Source organism: Ranitomeya variabilis, chromosome 1 (assembly GCF_051348905.1).
Source record: "Ranitomeya variabilis isolate aRanVar5 chromosome 1, aRanVar5.hap1, whole genome shotgun sequence".
Lineage (NCBI taxonomy): Eukaryota > Metazoa > Chordata > Amphibia > Anura > Dendrobatidae > Ranitomeya > Ranitomeya variabilis.
The window spans coordinates 1,024,739,541-1,024,763,596 of record NC_135232.1 but is presented as its reverse complement, the minus strand read 5'-3'; the positions used below and the strand labels follow the sequence as shown (position 1 = coordinate 1,024,763,596).

Here is a 24,056-nt window from a genome sequence, read left to right as displayed (position 1 = left end):
CCTACCAGCTAAAAATATCATTTTATTCAGTGTCAACTATGCAATCCCTAAATTCTTATCACCCATCAAAATCTTTTTTTATTTCCCCCGCCATGTATGCTAATAGAGTTCGTCCATTCCGATGGGTGTGGCTTTGGTTCACTCACTCCACCCCTCTCCTCGGCTGCTGCACGCAGTCCTTGACGTGGATAACGCAGCTGGCTGTGAGATATCGTGCCCGCGCAGTCAAATGGTTTCTCGCACGAATGGAGTAGGCTTTGCCCAACTGCGGACAAAGCCAAAAAGCAGAAGTGCACACGTGTAAGAAACCATTTTACTGCGCAGGAACGATATCTCACAGCCAGCTGCGTCATCCATGTCAAGGACTGCGTGCAGCAGCCGAGGAGAGGGGTGGAGTGAGTGAACCGAAGCCACGACCGGATGGACCCTATTAGCATACATCGCAGGAGAAATATAAAAGGTTTTTATAGGTGACTAGCTGAAGAGCCCGGCGTTGCCTGGGCATAGTAAATATCTGTGGTTAGTTATAGCACCTCACTTCTCTAAGGGTATGTGTCCACGTTCAGGAAACGCTGCGTTTTTGACGCAGCGCTGAGCCGCAGCGTCAAAAACGCAGCGTCCAGATGTTACAGCATAGTGGAGGGGATTTAATGAAATCCCGTCTCCACTGTGCATTAAAAAACGCATGCGTTTTTCCCGCAAAAACGCACATGCGTTGCGTTTTTTAAGAACGCAGCATGTTGCTACAATGAGTAAAACACGCAGGAACACCGCAGGTGACCTGCCAGTGACCTCAGGTGCATTTTTGGTCAGGATTTTACCTGCATAAAATCCTGACCAAAGCCTGAAGCAAACCTGAACGTGGACACATACCCTTATTTTCCCGTCACGCCTCTCATTTTCCCCCTCACATCTCTCATTTTCTCCCTTACACCTCTTATTTTCCCCCTCACTCCTCTCATTCCCCCCAAACACTTGTCATTTCGACCTCACATCTGTCATTTTCTGATCACTCCACTATTTTCCCTCACTCCTTTCATTTTGCACTCACACCTTTTCATTTTCCCCTCAGTATATACATGTTTGTCATCTCCCTTATATATAGTATACACCTGTATGTCATCTCCTGTATATAGTATATACCTGTATGTCATCTCCCCTGTAAATAGTATATACCTGCTGTATGTCATCTCCTCCTGTATATTGTATATACTTATGTGTCATCTCCTCCTGTATATAGTATATACCTGTGTCATCTCTTCTGTATATACTATATACCTGTATGTCATCTCCTCCGAAATATAGAGTATATACCTGTATGTCATCTCCCCTGTATATAGTATATACCTGCTGTATGTCATCTCCTCCTCTATATACCTATGTGTCATCTCCTCTTTTATATAGTATATACCTGTATATCATCTCCTCCTGTATATAGTATATACGTGTGTGCCATCTGCTCCTATATATAGTATATACCTGTGTGTCATCTCCTCCTGTATATAATATGTACCTGTATGTCATCTCCTTCTGTATATAGTATACTAGACTGTGGCCCGATTCTAACGCATCGGGTATTCTAGAATATGCATGTCCCCGTAGTATATGGACAATGATGATTCCAGAATTCGCAGCAGACTGTACCCGTCGCTGATTGGTCGAGGCAACCTTTATGACATCATCGTTGCCATGGCAACCATTATGACATCTACGTCGATACTGTGCCCATCGCTGATTGGTCGAGGCAACCTTTATGACATCATCGTCGCCATGCTGTGCCCGTCGCTGATTGGTCGAGGCCTGGCGGCTTCGACCAATCAGAGACGCGGGATTTCCAGGACAGACAGACAGACAGACTAGACTGTGGCCCGATTCTAATGCATCGGGTATTCTAGAATATGCATGTCCCCGTAGTATATGGACAATGATGATTCCAGAATTCGCAGCAGACTGTGCCCGTCGCTGATTGGTCGAGGCAACCTTTATGACATCATCGTCGCCATGGCAACCATTATGACATCTACGTCGATACTGTGCCCATCGCTGATTGGTCGAGGCAACCTTTATGACATCATCGTCGCCATGCTGTGCCCGTCGCTGATTGGTCGAGGCCTGGCGGCTTCGACCAATCAGAGACGCGGGATTTCCAGGACAGACAGACAGACAGACTAGACTGTGGCCCGATTCTAATGCATCGGGTATTCTAGAATATGCATGTCCCCGTAGTATATGGACAATGATGATTCCAGAATTCGCAGCAGACTGTGCCCGTCGCTGATTGGTCGAGGCAACCTTTATGACATCATCGTCGCCATGGCAACCATTATGACATCTACGTCGATACTGTGCCCGTCGCTGATTGGTCGAGGCCTGGCGGCCTCGACCAATCAGAGACGCGGGATTTCCATTATGACATCATCGTCGCCATGCTGTGCCCGTCGCTGATTGGTCGAGGCCCAGGCGGCCTCGACCAATCAGTGAATGAATAAACGGGACAGACAGACAGACGGAAAAACCCTTAGACAATTATATATATAGATACCTGTGTGTCATCTGCTCCTGTATATAGTATATACCTGTGTGTCATCTCCTCCTGTATATAGTATGTACCTGTATGTCATCTCCTCCTGTATATAGTATATACCTGTGTGTCATCTCCTCCTGTATATAGTATATACCTGTGTCATCTGCTCCTGTATATAGTATACAGTGCCTACAAGTAGTATTCAACCCCCTGCAGATTTAGCAGGTTTACACATTTGGAATTAACTTGGCATTGTGACATTTGGACTGTAGATCAGCCTGGAAGTGTGAAATGCACTGCAGCAAAAAAGAATGTTATTTCTTTGTTTATTTTTTTTTTTAAATTGTGAAAAGTCTTTTCAGAGGGTCATTTATTATTCAACCCCTCAACCCACCAGAATTCTGTTTGGTTCCCCTAAAGTATTAAGAAGTAGTTCAGGCACAAAGAACAATGAGCTTCACATGTTTGGATTAATTATCTCTTTTTCCAGCCTTTTCTGACTATTTAAGACCCTCCCCAAACTTGTGAACAGCACTCATACATGGTCAACATGGGAAAGACAAAGGAGCATTTCAAGGCCATCAGAGACAAGATCGTGGAGGGTCACAAGGCTGGCAAGGGGTACAAAACCCTTTCCAAGGAGTTGGGCCTACCTGTCTCCACTGTTGAGAGCATCATCCGGAAGTGGAAGGCTTATGGAACTGCTGTTAGCCTTCCACGGCCTGGACAGCCTTTGAAAGTTTCCTCCCGTGCCGAGGCCAGGCTTGTCCGAAGAGTCAAGGCTAACCCAAGGACAACAAGGAAGGAGCTCCGGGAAGATCTCATGGCAGTGGGGACATTGGTTTCAGTCAATACCATAAGTAACGTACTCCACCGCAATGGTCTCCGTTCCAGACGAGCCCGTAAGGTACCTTTACTTTCAAAGCGTCATGTCAAGGCTTGTCTACAGTTTGCTCATAATCACTTGGAGGACTCTGAGACTGACTGGTTCAAGGTTCTCTGGCCTGATGAGACCAAGATCGAGATCTTTGGTGCCAACCACACACGTGACGTTTGGAGACTGGATGGCACTGCATACGACCCCAAGAATACCATCCCTACAGTCAAGCATGGTGGTGGCAGCATCATGCTGTGGGGCTGTTTCTCAGCCAAGGGGCCTGGCCATCTGGTCCGCATCCATGGGAAGATGGATAGCACGGCCTACCTGGAGATTTTGGCCAAGAACCTCCGCTCCTCCATCAAGGATCTTAAGATGGGTCGTCATTTCATCTTCCAACAAGACAACGACCCAAAGCACACAGCCAAGAAAACCAAGGCCTGGTTCAAGAGGCAAAAAATCAAGGTGTTGCAGTGGCCTAGTCAGTCTCCTGACCTTAACCCAATTGAAAACTTGTGGAAGGAGCTCAAGATTAAAGTCCAGATGAGACACCCAAAGAACCTAGATAACTTGGAGAAGATCTGCATGGAGGAGTGGGCCAAGATAACTCCAGAGACCTGTGCCGGCCTGATCAGGTCTTATAAAAGTCGATTATTAGCTGTAATTGCAAACAAAGGTTATTCCACAAAATATTAAACCTAGGGACTTCCTTGATGTGCGTATCCATAGGGGCAGTGATGGTCTGCTACAAAGCGATCTGCATCGGAAAGAGACATCGGTTAACAGCTTACTGCATTCTACATCAGCACACCCCAGACATCTCAAGAACAGTATCCCTTATGGACAGTTCCTAAGAGCTAAACGCATCTGCTCCGAGGAAAAAACTTACCAAAAACATGCTGATGATATCTCTAACCGTTTTTTGGACCGTGGCTACTCATCAAGAACAATCCGTAAATGTAAAAGAAGAGCCTCTGGGATTGATCGTGTCAACCTCCTAAAGACAAAAAAGGAATCAAAAACATCCAATCAGGTGAGATTTATAGCCACGTACTCCAACAATTCCACACTAATGAAAGAAGTCTTGGATAAATATTGGCCTATTATTAAGTACGACACAGTACTTTCCAAATGCCTGACTGATACACCCTCTATCACCTACCGAAGAAATAAAAATCTCAGGGATTTGTTAACCCACAGTCACTACAGGGGTTGTGAACCCAAGTATACTTTTGGCTCTAGGGGCCCTAGGTGGGGTTTCTTTCCCTGCCGAGATTGTACGGCATGTAGGAATTTGGAGCGTTGCTTTACTTGCTTATCCAGTGATGGATCCAAGGAATTCCGTATCACCCAGCATATCACGTGCTCCACGGACTATGTGGTGTATTACGCCACATGTCCGTGTGGGCTTATATACGTAGGCCTAACATCACGACAGCTACGTATCAGAATCCTGGAACACATCCGCGACATTAAGGCGGCATCTAATCCACTGGCAGATGAATTTTTGAAGCCCATACCAAGGCACTTCAAAGAAAAACACGAATGTAATAGCCAGCTGCTTCGAGTGCGTGGCATTGATCGTGTCATCATGGATGGACGAGGCGGTGATTTGAAGAAACGTCTTGCCCAGTTGGAAGCCCAATGGATAGTACGCATTGATTGCATTCGTCCTAAGGGTCTCAATGAGGTCCTTAGTTTTGTCCCATTTTTATAGTTTTTTATAGTTCCTTCTGGTTTCTATTTAAAACGGTTTTAGTCTAGTGTTTTTAATCTCTGTTTTATTTCTTGATTTTCATGTCTCTTTTGTTTATTCAACAGATTACATTTTAATATGTCTTTCCTTATTGTTCCATGGAGGCGTATATGGACTTTCCATACTGGAGTGGCCTTCGACTGTTCCTGACTGGGAAATTCTGCTCTGAAAGCGTTGTTATCATTTTTTTCTTGTGTACCTATTTATTGTAGTGGCATTTCTTATTCTTTATCTCTTTACTTTTTCTTATATGTGTATATACATGGGTATTTACACATAGACACTCGTATGTATTTTACTGTTATATACCATACTCACTCATTTTTTGTATTAATTTATTTAGTTGGCATATATATATATTTTTATATATGTGTTCATGTGTATTCACACATGGGCACTCACACGCACTTTATTAGGACATTTTTTGCCCTCATGGGCATCCTATATCTGTACTCTTGTATATACATGGGTACCTACACTTAGACACTTATATGGATTTTATTACTATATATTATATCCTTCATTTTTCCTTTGTATCAATTTTTCGTGTTGGTGTATATGTATATATATATATTCTTTATATGTGCACATATCTATATACTTACGTATACCTACACATGGGGCTCTCTTATGCACTTTATAATTTTCTGGCCCTTATGGGCATCTTATATCTGTATTTTCTTCATTCATTAGATGCACTGCCACTTTTTATGCTTCAGCTGTCAAAATATGCACTCATTTATGATTCGGTTACAGTATATGGATTTTATATCATCACCCGTATTTAATGTTGCATATGTCTCACTACCTTGGATAGGATTGACATTATTTATTATATACCTTTCATTATTATTATCTTTATCACTTGTATGGTCAATTCTTGATGTTTTACTGTTCAGAGTATATATATATATATATATATATATATATATATATATATATATATATGTATATATATTTATTCTTAGTGTACTTTTTTATACGGATATATGTTTTGTTATATCCATCACTTATATTATCTATACTGTAGGGATACATGCTCCATGTTTCATGGGGTATTTCATCGGAGCATTTATTTGTATGCCTCATATTGTATATTTAATTAGCACACCGTTTATTATCTTCTTCTCTTACCACTTCCTCTTTTACCCAGTCAGGTCTGTGTATTTCTCAGCACAGGTTTGCCGTGCCATGGCACTTTTATAGGGCCGCTTCCCTTCCTTTGTCTCCTGCTCTCTGCGGTGTGCGCTGCTTCCGGCCGGCGCTTGTTGGTTGCCATGGAGACGCGTCCTCCCGGCGTCGCTTCTGCGGCTCCTACCACTGGCGCGTCAGTGGGGGGCGCCTGGGAGTGACGTCGGACGCTGATCCGGCCGCTTCCGGCTGGCGCTGGGCGGGACTAACGCCGACATTACCACACCGAGCATTCATTTCATTTGTATATAAAGAGCTTCATTTCCATCATAACACTAGCGCCCCCCGAGGAAGCAATATTCGCGAAACGCGCGTCGGGGCTCCCCTCTTCCGCATACTGCTGCAGGGTGACTCTACGTGTGCATATATATCTCTTCACTTGTAAGTACACTGTGCTTGGAATTTTCCTTACTATATTTACATATTGACACTAGGATTTACCTTCATTATATGCAAGAGGCACTTTATTGTCCTGTATGACTCATGTGCACACCTATTGTCCCCCTGTACCTGCTTCTTATATGTGAACTGTCACGCTATTGTTGCTAGGATATTTGTATCCAAGATAATTGGATCTCACATACTTTAGCAGGATATATATGTATGCGGCACTAGTGTCGCTTTTCTTTTATTTATTATTATCTTGTCTTTATTAATATACTTTATTTGTATGTACTGTTTTTATGGTTCTTCAATAAAATTGTAATTTTTAGCTTGTGGAGTCCATCTTCTTTTTGGTTTACTATTAAACCTAGGGGTTGAATAATTATTGAATCAAACTTTTATGTTTAAAATTTATAAAAATTTAACTGAGCAACAAAACTTTTTGGTTTGTAAGATTTATGCATCTGATAATAAATAAATCTCTTGTTTGAAGTTTGAAGGCTCTAACTTATTTGCATCTTATTAAACCTGCTAAATCTGCAGGGGGTTGAATACTACTTGTAGGCATTGTATATCTGTGTGTCATCTCCTCCTGTATATAGTATATACGTGTGTCATCTCCCCTGTATATAGTATATACAGTGGGGCAAAAAAGTATTTAATCAGTCAGCAATAGTGCAAGTTCCACCACTTAAAAAGATGAGAGGCGTCTGTAATTTACATCATAGGTAGACCTCAACTATGGGAGACAAACTGAGACAAAAAAATCCAGAAAATCACATTGTCTGTTTTTTAATAATTTTATTTGCATATTATGGTGGCAAATAAGTATTTGGTCAGAAACAAACAATCAAGATTTCTGGCTCTCACAGACCTGTAACTTCTTCTTTAAGAGTCTCCTCTTTCCTCCACTCATTACCTGTAGTAATGGCACCTGTTTAAACTTGTTATCAGTATAAAAAGACACCTGTGCACACCCTCAAACAGTCTGACTCCAAACTCCACTATGGTGAAGACCAAAGAGCTGTCAAAGGACACCAGAAACAAAATTGTAGCCCTGCACCAGGCTGGGAAGACTGAATCTGCAATAGCCAACCAGCTTGGAGTGAAGAAATCAACAGTGGGAACAATAATTAGAAAATGGAAGACATTCAAGACCACTGATAATCTCCCTCGATCTGGGGCTCCACGCAAAATCCCACCCCGTGGGGTCAGAATGATCACAAAAACGGTGAGCAAAAATCCCAGAACCACGCGGGGGGACCTAGTGAATGAACTGCAGAGAGCTGGGACCAATGTAACAAGGCCTACCATAAGTAACACACTACGCCACCATGGACTCAGATCCTGCAGTGCCAGACGTGTCCCACTGCTTAAGCCAGTACATGTCCTGGCCCGTCTGAAGTTTGCTAGAGAGCATTTGGATGATCCAGAGGAGTTTTGGGAGAATGTCCTATGGTCTAATGAAACCAAACTGGAACTGTTTGGTAGAAACACAACTTGTCGTGTTTGGAGGAAAAAGAATACTGAGTTGCATCCATCAAACACCATACCTATTGTAAAGCATGGTAGGGGAAACATCATGCTTTGGGGCTGTTTCTCTGCAAAGGGGCCAGGATGACTGATCCGGGTACATGAAAGAATGAATGGGGCCATGTATTGTGAGATTTTGAGTGCAAACCTCCTTCCATCAGCAAGGGCATTGAAGATGAAACGTGGCTGGGTCTTTCAACATGACAATGATCCAAAGCACACCGCCAGGGCAACGAAGGAGTGGCTTCGTAAGAAGCATTTCAAGGTCCTGGAGTGGCCTAGCCAGTCTCCAGATCTCAACCCTATAGAAAACTTTTGGAGTTGAAAGTCCGTGTTGCCAAGCGAAAAGCCAAAAACATCACTGCTCTAGAGGAGATCTGCATGGAGGAATGGGCCAACATACCAACAACAGTGTGTGGCAACCTTGTGAAGACTTACAGAAAACGTTTGACCTCTGTCATTGCCAACAAAGGATATATTACAAAGTATTGAGATGAAATTTTGTTTCTGACCAAATACTTATTTTCCACCATAATATGCAAATAAAATGATAAAAAAACAGACAATGTGATTTTCTGGATTTTTTTGTCTCAGTTTGTCTCCCATAGTTGAGGTCTACCTATGATGTAAATTACAGACGCCTCTCATCTTTTTAAGTGGTGGAACTTGCATTATTGCTGACTGACTAAATACTTTTTTGCCCCACTATAACTGTGTGCCATCTCCCCTGTATAGTATGTACCTGTATGTTATCTCCTCCTGTATATAGTATATACCTGTGTGTCATCTCCTCCTGTATATAGTATATACCTGCGTGTCATCTCCCCTGTATATAGTATATACGTGTGTCATCTCCCCTGTATATAGTATGTACCTGTATGTCATCCCCCTGTATATAGTATATACCAGTGTGTCATCTCCTCCTGTATATAGTATATACCTGTGTGTCATCTCCACCTGTGTATAGTATATACCTGTATGTCATCTCCTCCTGTATATAGTATATACCTGTGTGTCATCTCCCCTGTATATAGTATATATGTGTGTGTAATTTCCTCCTGTATATAGTATATACCTGTATATAGTATACAGGTCCTTCCCAAAAAATTAGCATATAGTGTTAAATTTCATTATTTACCATAATGTAATGATTACAATTAAACTTTCATATATTATAGATTCATTATCCACCAACTGAAATTTGTCAGGTCTTTTATTGTTTTAATACTGATGATTTTGGCATACAACTCCTGATAACCCAAAAAACCTGTCTCAATAAAGTAGCATATTTCACCCGTCCAATCAAATAAAAGTGTTTTTTAATAACAAACAAAAAAACCATAAAATAATAATGTTCAGTTATGCACTCAATACTTGGTCGGGAATCCTTTGGCAGAAATGACTGCTTCAATGCGGCGTGGCATGGAGGCAATCAGCCTGTGACACTGCTGAGATGTTATGGAGGCCCAGGATGCTTCAATAGCGGCCTTAAGCTCATCCAGAGTGTTGGGTCTTGCGTCTCTCAACTTTCTCTTCACAATATCCCACAGATTCTCTATGGGGTTCAGGTCAGGAGAGTTGGCAGGCCAATAGAGCACAGTAATACCATGGTCAGTAAACCATTTACCAGTGGTTTTGGCACTGTGAGCAGGTGCCAGGTCGTGCTGAAAAATGAAATCTTCATCTCCATAAAGCTTTTCTGCCGATGGAAGCATGAAGTGCTCCAAAATCTCCTGATAGCTAGCTGCATTGACCCTGCCCTTGATGAAACACAGTGGACCAAACCAGCAGCTGACATGGCACCCCACACCATCACTGACTGTGGGTACTTGACACTGGACTTCAGGCATTTTGGCATTTCCTTCTCCCCAGTCTTCCTCCAGACTCTGGCACCTTGATTTCCGAATGACATGCAAAATTTGCTTTCATCAGAAAAAAGTACTTGGGACCCCTTGGCAACAGTCCAGTGCTGCTTCTCTGTAGCCCAGGTCAGGCGCTTCTGCCGCTGTTTATGGTTCAAAAGTGGGTTTACCTGGGGAATGCGGCAGCTGTAGCCCATTTCCTGCACACGCCTGTGCACGGTGGCTCTGGATGTTTCCACACCAGACTCAGTCCACTGCTTCCTCAGCAATCTTCCTCAGGGTCCGGTCACCTCTTCTCGTTGTACAGCATTTTCTGCCACATTTTTGCCTTCCAACAGACTTACCATTGAGGTGCCTTGATACAGCACTCTGGGAACAGCCTATTTGTTGAGAAATTTATTTCTGGGTCTTACCCTCTTGCTTGAGGGTGTCAATGATGGCCTTCTTGACATCTGTCAGGTCGCTAGTCTTACCCATGATGGGGGTTTTGAGTAATGAACCAGGCAGGGAGTTTTTAAAAGCCTCAGGTATCTTTTGCATGTGTTTAGAGTTAATTAGTTGATTCAGAAGATTAGGGTAATAGGTCGTTTAGAGAACCTTTTCTTGATATGCTAATTTATTGAGACAGGTTTTTTGGGTTATCAGGAGTTGTATGCCAAAATCATCAGTATTAAAACAATAAAAGACCTGACAAATTTCAGTTGGTGGATAACGAATCTATAATATATGAAAGTTTAATTGTAATCATTACATTATGGTAAATAATGAAATTTAACACTATATGCTAATTTTTTGAGAAGGACCTGTATATCTGTATGTCATCTCCTCCTGTATTTGACCGGGTTCACACGTTATTTGGTCAGTATTTTTACCTCAGTATTTGTAAGCTAAATTAGCAGCCTGATAAATCCCCAGCCAACAGGAAGCCCTCCCCCCTGGCAGTATATATTAGCTCACACATACACATAATAGACAGGTCATGTGACTGACAGCTGCCGTATTTCCTATATGGTACATTTGTTGCTCTTGTAGTTTGTCTGCTTATTAATCAGATTTTTATTTTTGAAGAATAATACCAGACTTGTGTGTGTTTTAGGGCGAGTTTCATGTGTCACGTTGTGTGTGTTGAGTTGCGTGTGGCGACATGCATGTAGTGACTTTTGTGAGATGAGTTTTGTGTGGCGACATGCGTGTAGCAACTTTTTGTGTGTCGAGTTGCATGTGACAGGTTAGTGTAGCAAGTTGTGTGCAGCAAGTTTTGCACATGGCGAGTTTTGCGCATGGCGAGTTTTATGCATGGTGCGTTTTGAGTATGTGCAAGTTTTGTGTGAGGCAACTTTTGCATGTGTTGCAACTTTTGTGCATGTGGCAATTTTTCAGCGTGTGCAAGTTTTGCGTGTGGCGAGTTTTCCATGAGGTGAGTTTTGCACGTGTGGCGAGTTTTGCGTGAGGCTAGTTTTGCATGTGGAGAGTTTTGCGCGTGGCGAGTTTTGAGCGGCGACTTTTGTGTTTCGACTTTTATGTGGCGAGGTTGGTGTATGTGTGGTGAAATGTGTGCTGAGAGTGGTATATGTGTGCCAGCACGTGGTAGTGTGTGGCGCATTTTGTGTGTGTGTTCATATCGCTGTGTGTGGGGAGTATCCCATGTTGGGGCCCCACCTTAGCAACTGTACGGTATATACTCTTTGGCGTCATCGCTCTCATTCTTTAAGTCCCCCTTGTTCACATCTGGCAGCTGTCAATTTGCCTCCAACACTTTTCCTTTCACTTTTCCCCCATTATGTAGATAGGGGCAAAATTGGTGAATTGGAACGCGCGGGGTGAAAATTTCACCTCACAACATAGCCTATGACGCTCTCAGGGTCCAGACGTGTGAGGGTATGTGCACACACTGCGGATTTTGCTGCGGAACCGCAGCGTTTCCGCAGCTGGGGGTCCGCAGCGGTTTCCCGTGAGTTTACAGTACAATGTAAACCTATGGGAAACGAAATCTGCAGTGCACATGCTGCGGAAAAAAACGTGCGGAAACGCAGCGGTTTATATTCCGCAGCATGTCAATTCTTTGTGCGGATTACGCTGCGGGTTTACACTTGCTCCAATAGAAAACTGCAGGTGTAAACCCACAGCGGAAACCGCTATAAATCCGCAGTAAAAACTGCAGCAGTTTTGCACTGCGGATTTATCAAATCCGCTGCGGAAAATTACGCAATGGAATCCGCAGCGTGGGCACATGGCTTGACTGTGCAAAATTTTGTGGCTGTATCTGCGACGGTGCAGATGCCAATCCCGGACATACACACACATTCAGCTTTATATATTAGATACATGGGGAGTCAGGGGGTTACATAAGTATTTAGGGAGCATAGCGGACACTGAATAATATGATATTTTTAGCTGGTAGGACAGAAAAGTGGTGACAGGTTCCCTTTAAATAGGTCTAGGGAAATGATATCACAGATCCACACTGGGCACCCTGCAAAACCCGACGTGAAGCACAACAGGGAGCAGCGGACCCAGGAGAAGGGAGCGAATTCCGAGATACTCTTTTTGCACCATGTTATACTGTTTTAAACTTTATGTTTTGTTGTTGACTGTTTTAGTTTAGTTTTTTTAAACGGCTTAGTTTTAGGTTACCACTTGATATCTCCTTGAAGATGTGATGCAATCTGGAAGTGTTTTTGTATTTACTGATCGTTCGTATTTATAAAAAGCCGTGAAGACGGATCCATGCAGGCGGCATCCTCCGAGGGCCTTCTGCAGCCTCTACGCCGAGCAGTATAGCATCATCATAGCTTCCAGTCTCTGGCTGTGACGTGCTCAGTACATAGGGAAGTGAAAATGAAATTGCCTTTTTCCGAGAATGGCTGAGCTGGGGGGCGGTCTCGCCAATGAGAAAGCTGCAGTAAAGCCAGATCCTCCCCTCCCTGTCCTTGTGCTGAGCAAACATGAAACAAACACATCCTGGGAGGGGGGACTCTTCTGCCTGAGCTCTCTCACTTTCCTCTCCTTGTTTTGCTTTCGATCTGGAGCCGTCACTTTTAGTTTTGATCCTGCGATCATTTACTACTGGTATGTAACTTGCATTTTAGAGCGCACCTCGCCACCTCCGAGCTCTGATCGGCAGCGCCACTTCCATTTGGGAAACCATTAAATACCAACCTGATCTGTTCCAGTTTGCTGCTCCTAGGCTCCCAGCGACGTCCACATTTACTGCAAGCACAGGAAGCGGGCAGTTACCAAATACACTCCTCTAGAGCCAGGCTGTTAGGAAGCTTTAATTTGGGGTGAAGTTTTAATTTCGCTTTTGGATTTAAGCTCGATGATCGTGCCTCTTGCCTGGCAGGCTGCTCTGGCAGATCTTCATATGTGCGGCTGAACATCTCCACAATAGGAAGTATGGACTGGTGCAGGTAATCATTACACTGCTTAGAGAACAGGAAAAATCTGTCTTTGTACCGTGTTGGCTAGTGGATAGAATAATAATAATCAAAATTGAGAGTCCATATGGTTGGATAGATTTTCAATTAGTCATTAAATGGTATTGACTAGTTTTGATTATGTTACTGATTAGATCATTCAGGCTTTGTAGTGAAGGGCAGCAATGTTCCAGTGTGATGGGGCTGCTGGGCAGGATTGTTGGGCAGCAATGTTCCAGTGTGATGGGGCTGCTGGGCAGGATGGTTGGGCAGCAATGTTCCAGTGTGATGGGGCTGCTGGGCAGGATTGTTGGGCAGCAATGTTCCAGTGTGATGGGGCTCCTGGGCTGGATGGTTGGGCAGCAATGTTCCAGTGTGATGGGGCTGCTGGGCAGGATGGTGGGGCAGCAATGGTCGACTGCTGGGCAGGATGGTTGGGCAGCAATGGTCCAGTGTGATGGGGCTGCTGGGCAGGATAGTGGGGCAGCAATGGTCCAGTGTGATGGGGCTGCTGGGCAGGATAGTGGGGCAGCAATGATCCAGTGTGATGGGGCTGCTGGGCAGGATTGTTGGGCAGCAATGATCCAGTGTGATGGGGCTGCTGGGCAGGATGGTTGGGCAGCAATGTTCCAGTGTGATGGGGCTGCTGGGCAGGATGGTGGGGCAGCAATGGTCGACTGCTGGGCAGGATGGTTGGGCAGCAATGGTCCAGTGTGATGGGGCTGCTGGGCAGGATAGTGGGGCAGCAATGATCCAGTGTGATGGGGCTGCTGGGCAGGATAGTGGGGCAGCAATGATCCAGTGTGATGGGGCTGCTGGGCAGGATGGGTGGGCAGCAATGGTCCAGTGTGATGGGGCTGCTGGGCAGGATGGTGGGGCAGCAATGTTCCAGTGTGATGGGGCTGCTGGTCAGGATGGTTGGGCAGCAATGATCCAGTGTGATGGGGCTGCTGGGCGGGATGGTTGGGCAGCAATGATCCAGTGTGATGGGGCTGCTGGGCAGGATAGTTGGGCAGCAATGATCCAGTGTGATGGGGCTGCTGGGCAGGATAGTTGGGCAGCAATGATCCAGTGTGATGGGGCTGCTGGGCAGGATAGTTGGGCAGCAATGATCCAGTGTGATGGGGCTTCAATGATCCAGTGTGATGGGGCAGCTGGGCAGGATAGTTGGGCAGTAATGATCCAGTGTGATGGGGCAGCTGGGCAGGATGGTGGGGCAGCAATGATCCAGTGTGATGGGGCAGCAATTATCCAGTGTGATGGGGCAGCTGGGCAGGATGGTGGGGCAGCAATGATCCAGTGTGATGGGGCAGCAATGGTCCAGAGTGATGGGGCTGCTGGGCAGGATGGTGGGGCAGCAATGTTCCAGTGTGATGGGGCTGCTGGTCAGGATGGTTGGGCAGCAATGATCCAGTGTGATGGGGCTGCTGGGCAGGCTGTTGGGGCAGTATTGATCCAGTGTGACGGGGCAGTAATGGTCCAGTGTGATGGGGCAGCTGGGCTGGATGGTGGGGCAGCAATGTTCCAGTGTGATGGGGCTGCTTGGCAGGATGGTGGGGCAGCAATGATCCAGTGTGATGGGGCAGCAATGTTCCAGTGTGATGGGGCTGCTGGGCAAGATGGTGGGGCAGCAATGTTCCAGTGTGATGGGGCGGCTTGGCATGATGGTGGGGCAGCAGAGCCCAGCTGACAGGCGGCTATTTACAACAGGAGCTAAAAGCTTCCAAAATAGCAGTGATCTCAGCGGGCACACACTGGGAGGACTGCAATGGATGGGGGGACAGATGCACTTGTGTTTTGTATTATGTGCGTGTAAATCATTTTGTAATGTTACTTCTACGTAAAACATAGAGATGATTCATTTCCAGGCAGGGTGCTGTGGCTGCACAAGGTGCTATTGCATTTGTAGCTGCTGAATGTGTAATCCTTCTCTCCATTCTCCATGTTTGCAGTGCTGTGACAGTGTCTTAAATAAATGCTTTAGATTTGGAGCCCCCTATGGGATCCCCAGTAGGGTGACCGCTAATATGCACTTGTCATTACCATAGCTATTTCAGATCTGCTGGATTTGCAGAAAGGTTTGTTGTGGCTTCACCATATTGTTAATTTTCAGCATCTGCAATCTTTCCTGTATATGTGGCATATGGTTGCACTCGTTTATTATGCCCAGCTATGTTTACAAGCAGTAGACATTGGCTCAGGCCTGTGTATTTTGCTCTTAGATTGTCATTGAGGCCTTCTTTCAAGACATTTAGTTATTTTTTCTGTTATTAGTTTATGTCGCCTTTTTCTTTCATGTATGGAGTAAAGCTGTCAGGGACTGAAGTGGTTAATGAGCTCTAAAGCTTCTTCTCTCCTTTCAGTCAAGTAAGTTTGTTGATTGATGTCTGACACAGCCAATTGGATTGCAGGGCTGAGTGCAGATCAGCCAGTCCGGGCACTTGTGACTGTCAGGGGGAGGCCTGTGTGCTGGCAACTGGTAATCAGCTGCGGGGGAAGGGACTTGCAGGCCCAGACTGGCTGACTGTGGCACCACTGCCTCCATCCAATACATGCACAGTGCAGACAAGACTCATTGTCAGCGCTGAACACCCTGAGCAATGAACATATCGCTGCGCACTTCGTCCTTTTACACAGTAGATATAAAACACTGCAATATTTACTAAACTTGGCAACACTATAAAAAACATAAAAAGGTTCTGTAGTGGATGTAAGTGTAAGGTGAAGACCCCCGGCCCCAATGGCAAATCCTTAATAGGGTCTGTGCTCACCATGGGCTATTTATAATACCCCTGCCTCCTTATGGGGCAGAAGGCCTCTCAGACACCAGGGCTTGTGCACAAATATTACCTTTTGTATCCCCTACAGCTGTAGCCACTTTGGTGAACCTTTAGCAAAGCAAAGAATAGAAAGTTAGTTATTTGCCGTGTGATATATACAAACGTTTCTACATTTTTGGTGTCATTTTTATTGCAAGCTCAATATTTTTTTATTTTTTTTTGGGGGGGGGAGGGGGTTGTAATCTTGAGTTGTTGTTTTACAAATTAAGCTTTCAGTTTAATAGTGTTCTTATAAAATGAAAGTGACATTGTGGTTGGTTACTGAAAATGGCATCTGATACAAAACTTTCCATAAGCTATATACTGCATCAGTGATCGAGAAAGGTACAATGCGGCCTCGACACTTAGGTTTACAGGTAGGTTGTGTCATTTTTAAAAAAATATTTTTTTCATGCAACATCATTTAGGCTATGTGCACACGATGCGGATTCGCAGCGGATTTTTCCACGCAGAAACGCTGCGGATCCGCACTGTGATTTACAGTACAATGTAAATCAATGGGGGAAAAAAAGCTGTGCGGAAAAATCCCCGGATTTAAAAGAAGTGCATGTCACTTCTTTTGTGCGGATTTGCAGCGTTTCTGCACCCTTCCATTATAGAAATCTGCAGTGGTAAAAACCGCATCAGTTCCGCATAAAAAACGCACAAATCTGCACCTGCGGTTTCTGCCAGGAGATGCGGATTTTGTGCAGAAAATTCTGCACCCCATTCCGCAACGTGTGCACATAGCCTTAATGAACTGGTCATAAGAAAATGGTTGATCATTCACTTGAGACATTATTTTAATTGGGTGGAGGGAGGATGTAGCCGCAAGACAGCTATGGTGGTATTTATTGCTATTCAGAACCACTTAGAAGCCCCTCAGGTAAAATACTGTGCCTTACTGTCTCTGGTTGATCATTTTGAGCAAAAAGTTTTAACTTCATTTTTTATTTTAAATTTCTGCTTAAAGAAGCACTCTCGCTAACTTTTTTAATTCATTAAATGTGTGTACATGTATTTAATGTAGTGTGTGTATGTTAATATACGGACCTACCCTTTTCCTCCAATGTCCAGTGCATGACCTGGAAGTGGCTTTTACAGTGTAAGTCTATAAACTTACAGTGGGCCCAGGCACTGACACCTGCTGGCATACATGGCCGGCAGCTGCCTAGGGCCCCCGCCGCCCCAGGGGCCCCCAGCCAGTGGCATGTTACTAATAACGGCACACGATGTAGAATCTATAGGGCCTGTGAGTCAGGGGGCCCGCCCGGTGCCAGCAGAGCAGCAGCGGGAGACAGGAGGTAGAAGCCTGTCCCCGCTGCTAAAGAGAAATTAATATTCACTCTTCCCCATGCCCCCATGGGTGTGGAGAGGGGTAAAAATTAATTTCACTGTAATAGCTGGCAGTGGTAGCCGCAAGCTATGGCTAACATACCACATGTGTAGCTGGTGGGGGCCCGGAGGTGGAAGGGGGCCCCTGCAAGCGGCTAACACTAAGGGCAATCTGGCCTGTTTTATCAGGCCCTGAGGCTCCGGGTGGGCCTTGGCCAAATTGCCCTTATGTGCGGCGGGCTGGGAGCGATGCCTACAAGAGATAATGGCAGCAGAGCTGCAGGGATCTGTCCTGCTTCCTGTCCGGCGCTTCCTGTCTGACACAGCAGCGCAGCTGGATGACGTCATTATTATTTTATTATCATTATTTATATAGCACCATTGATTCCATGGTGCTGTATATGAGAAGGGGTTACATACAAATTACAGATAACACAGTAAGCAAACTAACAATTACAGACTGATACAGAGGGGCGAGGACCCTGCTCTTGCGGGCTTACATTCTACAGGATGATGGAGACAATAGGTTGAGGGTTGCAGCATCTCCGGTGTTGGTGAGGCGGTAGCTTCGGTAGTGGTGAGGAGGCAGCAAGGTCAGTGCAGGCTGTAGGCTTTCCTGAAGAGGTGAGTTTTCAGGTTCCGTCTGAAGGATCCGAATGTGGTTGATAGTCGGATGTGTTGGGGCAAGGAATTCCAGAGGATGGGGGATATTCTGGAGAAGTCCTGGAGGCGGTTGGGTGAGGAGCGGATAAGTGTGGAGGAGAGAAGGAGGTCTTGGGAGGACCAGATATTACGTGAGGGAAGATATCGGGAGATTAGTTCAGAGACATATGGAGGAGACAGGTTATGGATGGCCTTGTAGGTCAGTATTAGTAGTTTGAACTGCATACGCTGAGGGAATGAGAGCTAGGGAAGAGATTTGCAGAGGACGGAAGCGGAGGAGTAGCGAGGAGAGAGATGAATTAGACAGGCAGCAGAGTTAAGGATGGACTGGAGAGGTGCAAGGGTGTTAGCAGGGAGGCCACAGAAAAGGATGTTGCATTAGTCAAGGCGGGAGATGATGAGGGCATGCACAAGCATTTTAGTAGATTGACGGTTGAGGAAAGGATGGATTCTGGAGATATTTTTGAGCTGGAGGCGACAGGACGTCATCATTCAAAGCACGGCTCTGCTGGAGAGGATGCTGCTCGGGAACGGACAGAGGTGAGTGGTGCTGTATATGTGTGTGTGTGTCTATCTGCGGGGAAATGTGCAGAGAGGTAGGTGTGTGTGTGTGTGTGGGGGGGGAGAGGGCAATGATGTGGGTGAATGAAAGGACTATGGGGGAGGAGGCGAGATGGGGGTGGTGGGACAGGAAGCAATGATGTGAGTGGTGGGGAAGAAGGCAATGATGGAGGAGATGGAGAGGGCAATGATGGGGGTGGTGGGTGAGAAGGCTATGATGGAGGTGGTGATGAGGACAATGTTAAAGTGGAGGGGGAGAACAATGATGGAGGTGGTAGAGAGGGTTATGAGGAGGACTACATTATACTATGAGGGCTGCATTATATTCCATTAGGGGGCTACTTTATATTCTATGAGGGGGCTACCCCAACCCCTGCTACATAATTAAGACATGTACTACCTTATATTATACCCTGATATTAGCATGTTTGCTACACAATTGGTGGTCTTGTATTTATTTCTATGTAGCTACATAGTGGGCACCGAGAATGATTTTCTCTGGTGGGCCTGAAGTGCTCCTGTCCGATGCTGGTGTTAAGGAGTTGTCCAGCTTTAGCTTTTTTGTTTTTTAAACAGTGACAGTCATTTTAATTTCCTGACTAGCACCAAAGTGATACCATGATGTGTCAAGGAGTTTCTGGGTGCTGTCCTTCTGACACAATCAGAGCTTTTTAGATTTTATCAGTGTAGCAGAGCTGAGAGAGCTAACCCCGCCCCACCAGGCTCTGTATGTAAAATATCCGTAGACAGTGAGCTGCCTATCACAGGAGGGGGCGTGTCTGACTACCTGGCACGCCCTGCTGTGTCCCAGCAATGATAATCTCCTGGTACTAAAACAATCATTACAGGTAAACAAATCCTGAGCTTGGTAAGAGCGGCGACACTGAAATCTGTGTCTTAACCCCGCCATCCTGTTAGAGAAAAAAAAAGTGTCCTCCAACATGGTGCCCCTGACATATTATATCTCAAACATATTATATACACAGTACACATGTGATTATCCTGCGCAGGTGCCACGGCTGCAGAGGTGTTTTTTTTTTGTTTGTTTTTTTTCAATTTGTACATATAATATTCATTATGTAAAGTAGGGGGCAGGTCAGTGAGGGATCAGTGACCTGTCAGCAGTCTTCATTATGAATAGCTAATCAAAGCACCACACGAAGATCCCCCACAGGCCGTTCCGGGGCAAGAACATATCATTAACTCAAAATTAAAATAAAGATTAAACAACAACCACAAGATGGATTTCATCCATCAAGATATCATTTTAATTAGTATAATGGTGCCGACTTCACACTGTCTGTAGGTTACTGTGCAAAATCCTGCTGATAGGTTCCCTTTCCATTTATTTTCTTCCCATACCCCTCGCTTGTCCCCCGTAAAATAATAAAGCTTATACTCCTCTCCCATGCTAGCGCCGTTCCCGTGGTGTCGGCACTCGGTCTCCCTGGCCTTCAGTGCTGTCGTTTTGACACGCTGGTGCCCAGTCACCCAGTCAGTGTTGACGTCGCTGTCCCTGCCTCCTGTCGACTTGAGCAGGAAGAGGAAGTCTGAGATCAGCTGCAGCCCAGACTTCCTCTTCATGTTTGATTTGTCCCAAGTGACGCCAGCACCGGCATCACTTGTTACAACAACGAAAGACCCCGGGAGAGTGAATGCCGACACCCATGCGAAAGGCGCCAGGATGGGTGGTCAGCATAGGATTTATTATTTTATGGGGGTCAAACATTTTGATCTAGAAGGGGTTGTCCGAGTAGAGGACAACTCCTGTTAAGTTTTGACATTTTTTGCTTAGCTGTAATAGATAACGTATGAGTTTTGGATGTGCAGTCAGTCTCGGACTGGCCCACAGGGTAACAGGGGAATCCCCCGGTGGGCCCCTGTGCAGACCTGGGCCCCCAACCTCACTGTATGGGCAGTACTTGGCATAATTCACTTGACTCACTTGATTCACTCTGTACAGAAAAAAAGCAGCATCTCTTCATTCATGAACCAAACTACCCAGTTTATTAATAAATAAAGATATAAGTAAATTTGTGACAAGGGTAGTGTATTATTTGTTTACAGGTGAAAGGTGAGCCCCCCAAAGTCAATGTTACTGGTGGGCCCTTGGCACCACAGTCCGACACTGTGTGTAGTCCATGTCTTTTTTTTTTTGCTAATTATAAGCAAAGGAGTAGTAAGAACAGAAGTTGATTGAGAAGCAGGATAAGGATAGATTGGAGAGATGCTAGAGTGTTTAGTGGGAGTCCACAAAGTAGAATTTGCAGTAGTTGAGATGGGAAATGAGACCATGTACTGACTTTTTTTTATTATTTGGGTTTAGGAAATGTTTCTGGAAATGTTTTTGAGTTGGAGGCAGCATGAGGTGGTAAGGGCTTGGATGTGTGGTTTAAATTACAGAGAAGAGGTAAGGGCTACAGGCGAGTGTGTGAAGTCATTTACTGTGATAGATCAGATAAGGAGGTTGATTGAGATGGCGGAAAGATGATGAGAAAAGGATATGGCTGATAGTAACTCTGAGATTCTGGGCAACAGAAAGATGAGATCTGAGCCAGAGATGTAGATGAAGTGTCATCAGCATATAGGTGGGACTGGAAGCCAAGGGATAGATGGAGAAAAGTGGGAGTCCCAGGCAGAGCCTTGAGGGACACCAACAGACAGAGGGTGGGATAAGGAGGTAGCCTGAGATATACATAATGTGGGGTATGTGAATATCCAGGAAAGGTCAAGATCTTTGATGCCAGGAGATAAAATTATTATTAGTAGGAAGGAATGGTTGACTGTGTCAAAGATGAAGCATTGGTCAAGGAGTATAGAGTATTGATGTTGCCTTTGGTAGTTAGCAGGTAATTTGTGGCCGTTTCAATAGAATGGTAACAATATACGCGCCTTCTTTCCACTGCCCCAACCTGTGTACCCAGTGTAGGTCAACTCCAATGGCTTGTGCTGGCTCTGGAAAATTGTGATTGACTGCAGTAGTCGGGTGTCTGTGTCATTAGAGAAACATTCAATAATGAAGCGCTCACCTCTTCTTCACTGACGTGGGTAAATCAGGGGGGAAAACCTGCAAGAAATTGGCAACAGACTGAGCGGGCTGCAAATATGCAAATGCAGAATGTCTGGAAATAGTCTACAGCACGTGAATGATACAGTACCATTTTTGGACTGATGTGTTGAAGGGCTTAAAAATTGTCAGACTATGGGATATTTACTACACTAATAATCCACATTTATATGAATTCTGGAGTAATTTCTTTGCTGGTCCTTAAAGGGTATATCTGGGCCTTTAATAAAAACAAAAAAAAAAGTTATGTAAATAAGAACTCTAGATGTTTTTGGTTTTTTTTCCGCCTTTTCTTACAGTGATTTCTGATTATAAAGGAGTTTGGGACTAGAGAGATTTTTGGACCACTAGAATCTTAATACCTCCTTATGTCAGTCTGGTTAAATACAGTGCTACGATATACATGATGTATGGCAGGTTCTCAGATTATTTCAAACATCATTGTTGTGCAACTCCTCAGAACAAAACCACCTGAAGCACTTGCTCTACTGGCTGACACATTATTTCTACATACATTTTTACTTTCATCTCACATCAGTTTATTTATTTTGGACTGTTGCCCATGTTGATACCATCACCTTTATAGATAAATGCCAGTGTCTATAAGTATGACTTATATGTGATCTCAGATCCAGATCAGAGTGGAGAATATTTTTAAGGCTACTGTCTAGGAAGAAGCTCAGAATTCTGATTAGTTGTCAAGAGATAATTATTTATTTTCTCCAATTCATGCAGCTTGATTGTTCTTTAGCTCAGCTCCATTAAGGCCCCGTCTCACATAGCGAGATCGCTAGCGAGATCGCTGCTGAGTCACAAGTTTTGTGACGCAACAGCGACCTCAGTAGCGATCTCGCTATGTTTGACACGTAGCAGCGACCAGGCCCCTGCTGTGAGATCGCTGGTCGTGTCGGAATGGCCTGGACCTTTTTTTGATCGTTGAGGTCCCGCTGACATCGCTGAATCGGTGTGTGTGACACGGATTCAGCGATGTCTTCACTGGTAACCAGGGTAAACATCGGGTTACTAAGCGCAGGGCCGCGCTTAGTAACCCGATGTTTACCCTGGTTACCATTGTAAATGTAAAAAAAAAAAAACAGTACATACTCACATTCCGGTGTCCGTCAGGTCCCTTGCCGTCTGCTTCCCGCACTGACTGACTGCCGGCCGTAAAGTGAAAGCACAGCGGTGACGTCACCGCTCTGCTGTTAGGGCCGGCGCTCAGTCAGTGCAGGAAGCGGACGCCGGGGGACGCGAAGGTGAGTATGTAGTGTTTGTTTTTTTACATTTTACACTGGTAACCAGGGTAAACATCGGGTTACTAAGCGCGGCCCTGCACTTAGCAACCCGATGTTTACCCTGGTTACCCGGGGACCTCGGCATCGTTGGTCGCTGGAGAGCTGTCTGTGTGACAGCGATCAAACAGCGACTAAACAGCGACGCTGCAGCGATCGGCATCGTTGTCTGTATCGCTGCAGTGTCGCTAAGTGTGACGGGGCCTTTAGATTTGACCTGTGATCAGTGACTACAGTGTAAAGGGAATCTGTCTGCAGGTTTTTGATATGTAATCTGAATACAGCAGGAGATAGAGGCTGAGACACAGATTTAAGGGGTATGTCACTTGTCTTGTTTACTAACTGTGAATGATTTATCACTAAGAGATTAACATTGCTGGACTAGTCCAGCAACTAAGCACCTCACTGTCGATGTACATTGTATACAGAGAGCCTGGTGGGGATGGGGTTAGCTTTCTCAGCTCTGCTTCATCCTAAATCTAAAAGCCCTGATTGTATCAGAATGGCTGCACCCAGTAATCTAAGTGATACATCGTTGGATCCAGCTTCTCTTTCCCTACATAACGCTGCTTTCAGATGAGGCAGCAAAAACCTGCTTAGATTCCCTTTAAGTACAGTGTCACAAAGAATCTTAAGCAGTCTGAGACACACCTCCTTTCTGTTTCAAATGTATCTAAGTTTTAAAATTAAAAAGGGGTGAATAAAGGGTATGAAGGGTTACATGTGAGGGGGAGGGAAACTGGGTGGGTAAGGGGAAGGTAATAAATTTTAGAGAA

At 44.9% G+C, this 24,056-nt stretch overlaps 1 protein-coding gene across 3 annotated transcripts in view; it reads left to right on the top strand.

The window, feature by feature from the left end:
• The window catches only part of IRF2 (interferon regulatory factor 2), a 196,223-nt gene that overhangs the window by 75,312 nt on the left and 96,855 nt on the right, over positions 1–24,056 (top strand). Inside the window, exon 1 of one of the 3 annotated variants that reach the window (XM_077279592.1) lies at positions 13,044–13,196. The exons of 1 other annotated variant lie outside the window; for it this stretch is intronic. The gene's annotated coding sequence lies outside the window, so the exon portion shown is untranslated. Of the gene's footprint in view, positions 1–13,043; positions 13,538–24,056 lie in introns of those variants that run through there. One more of the 3 variants, XM_077279593.1, reaches the window with a different exon arrangement.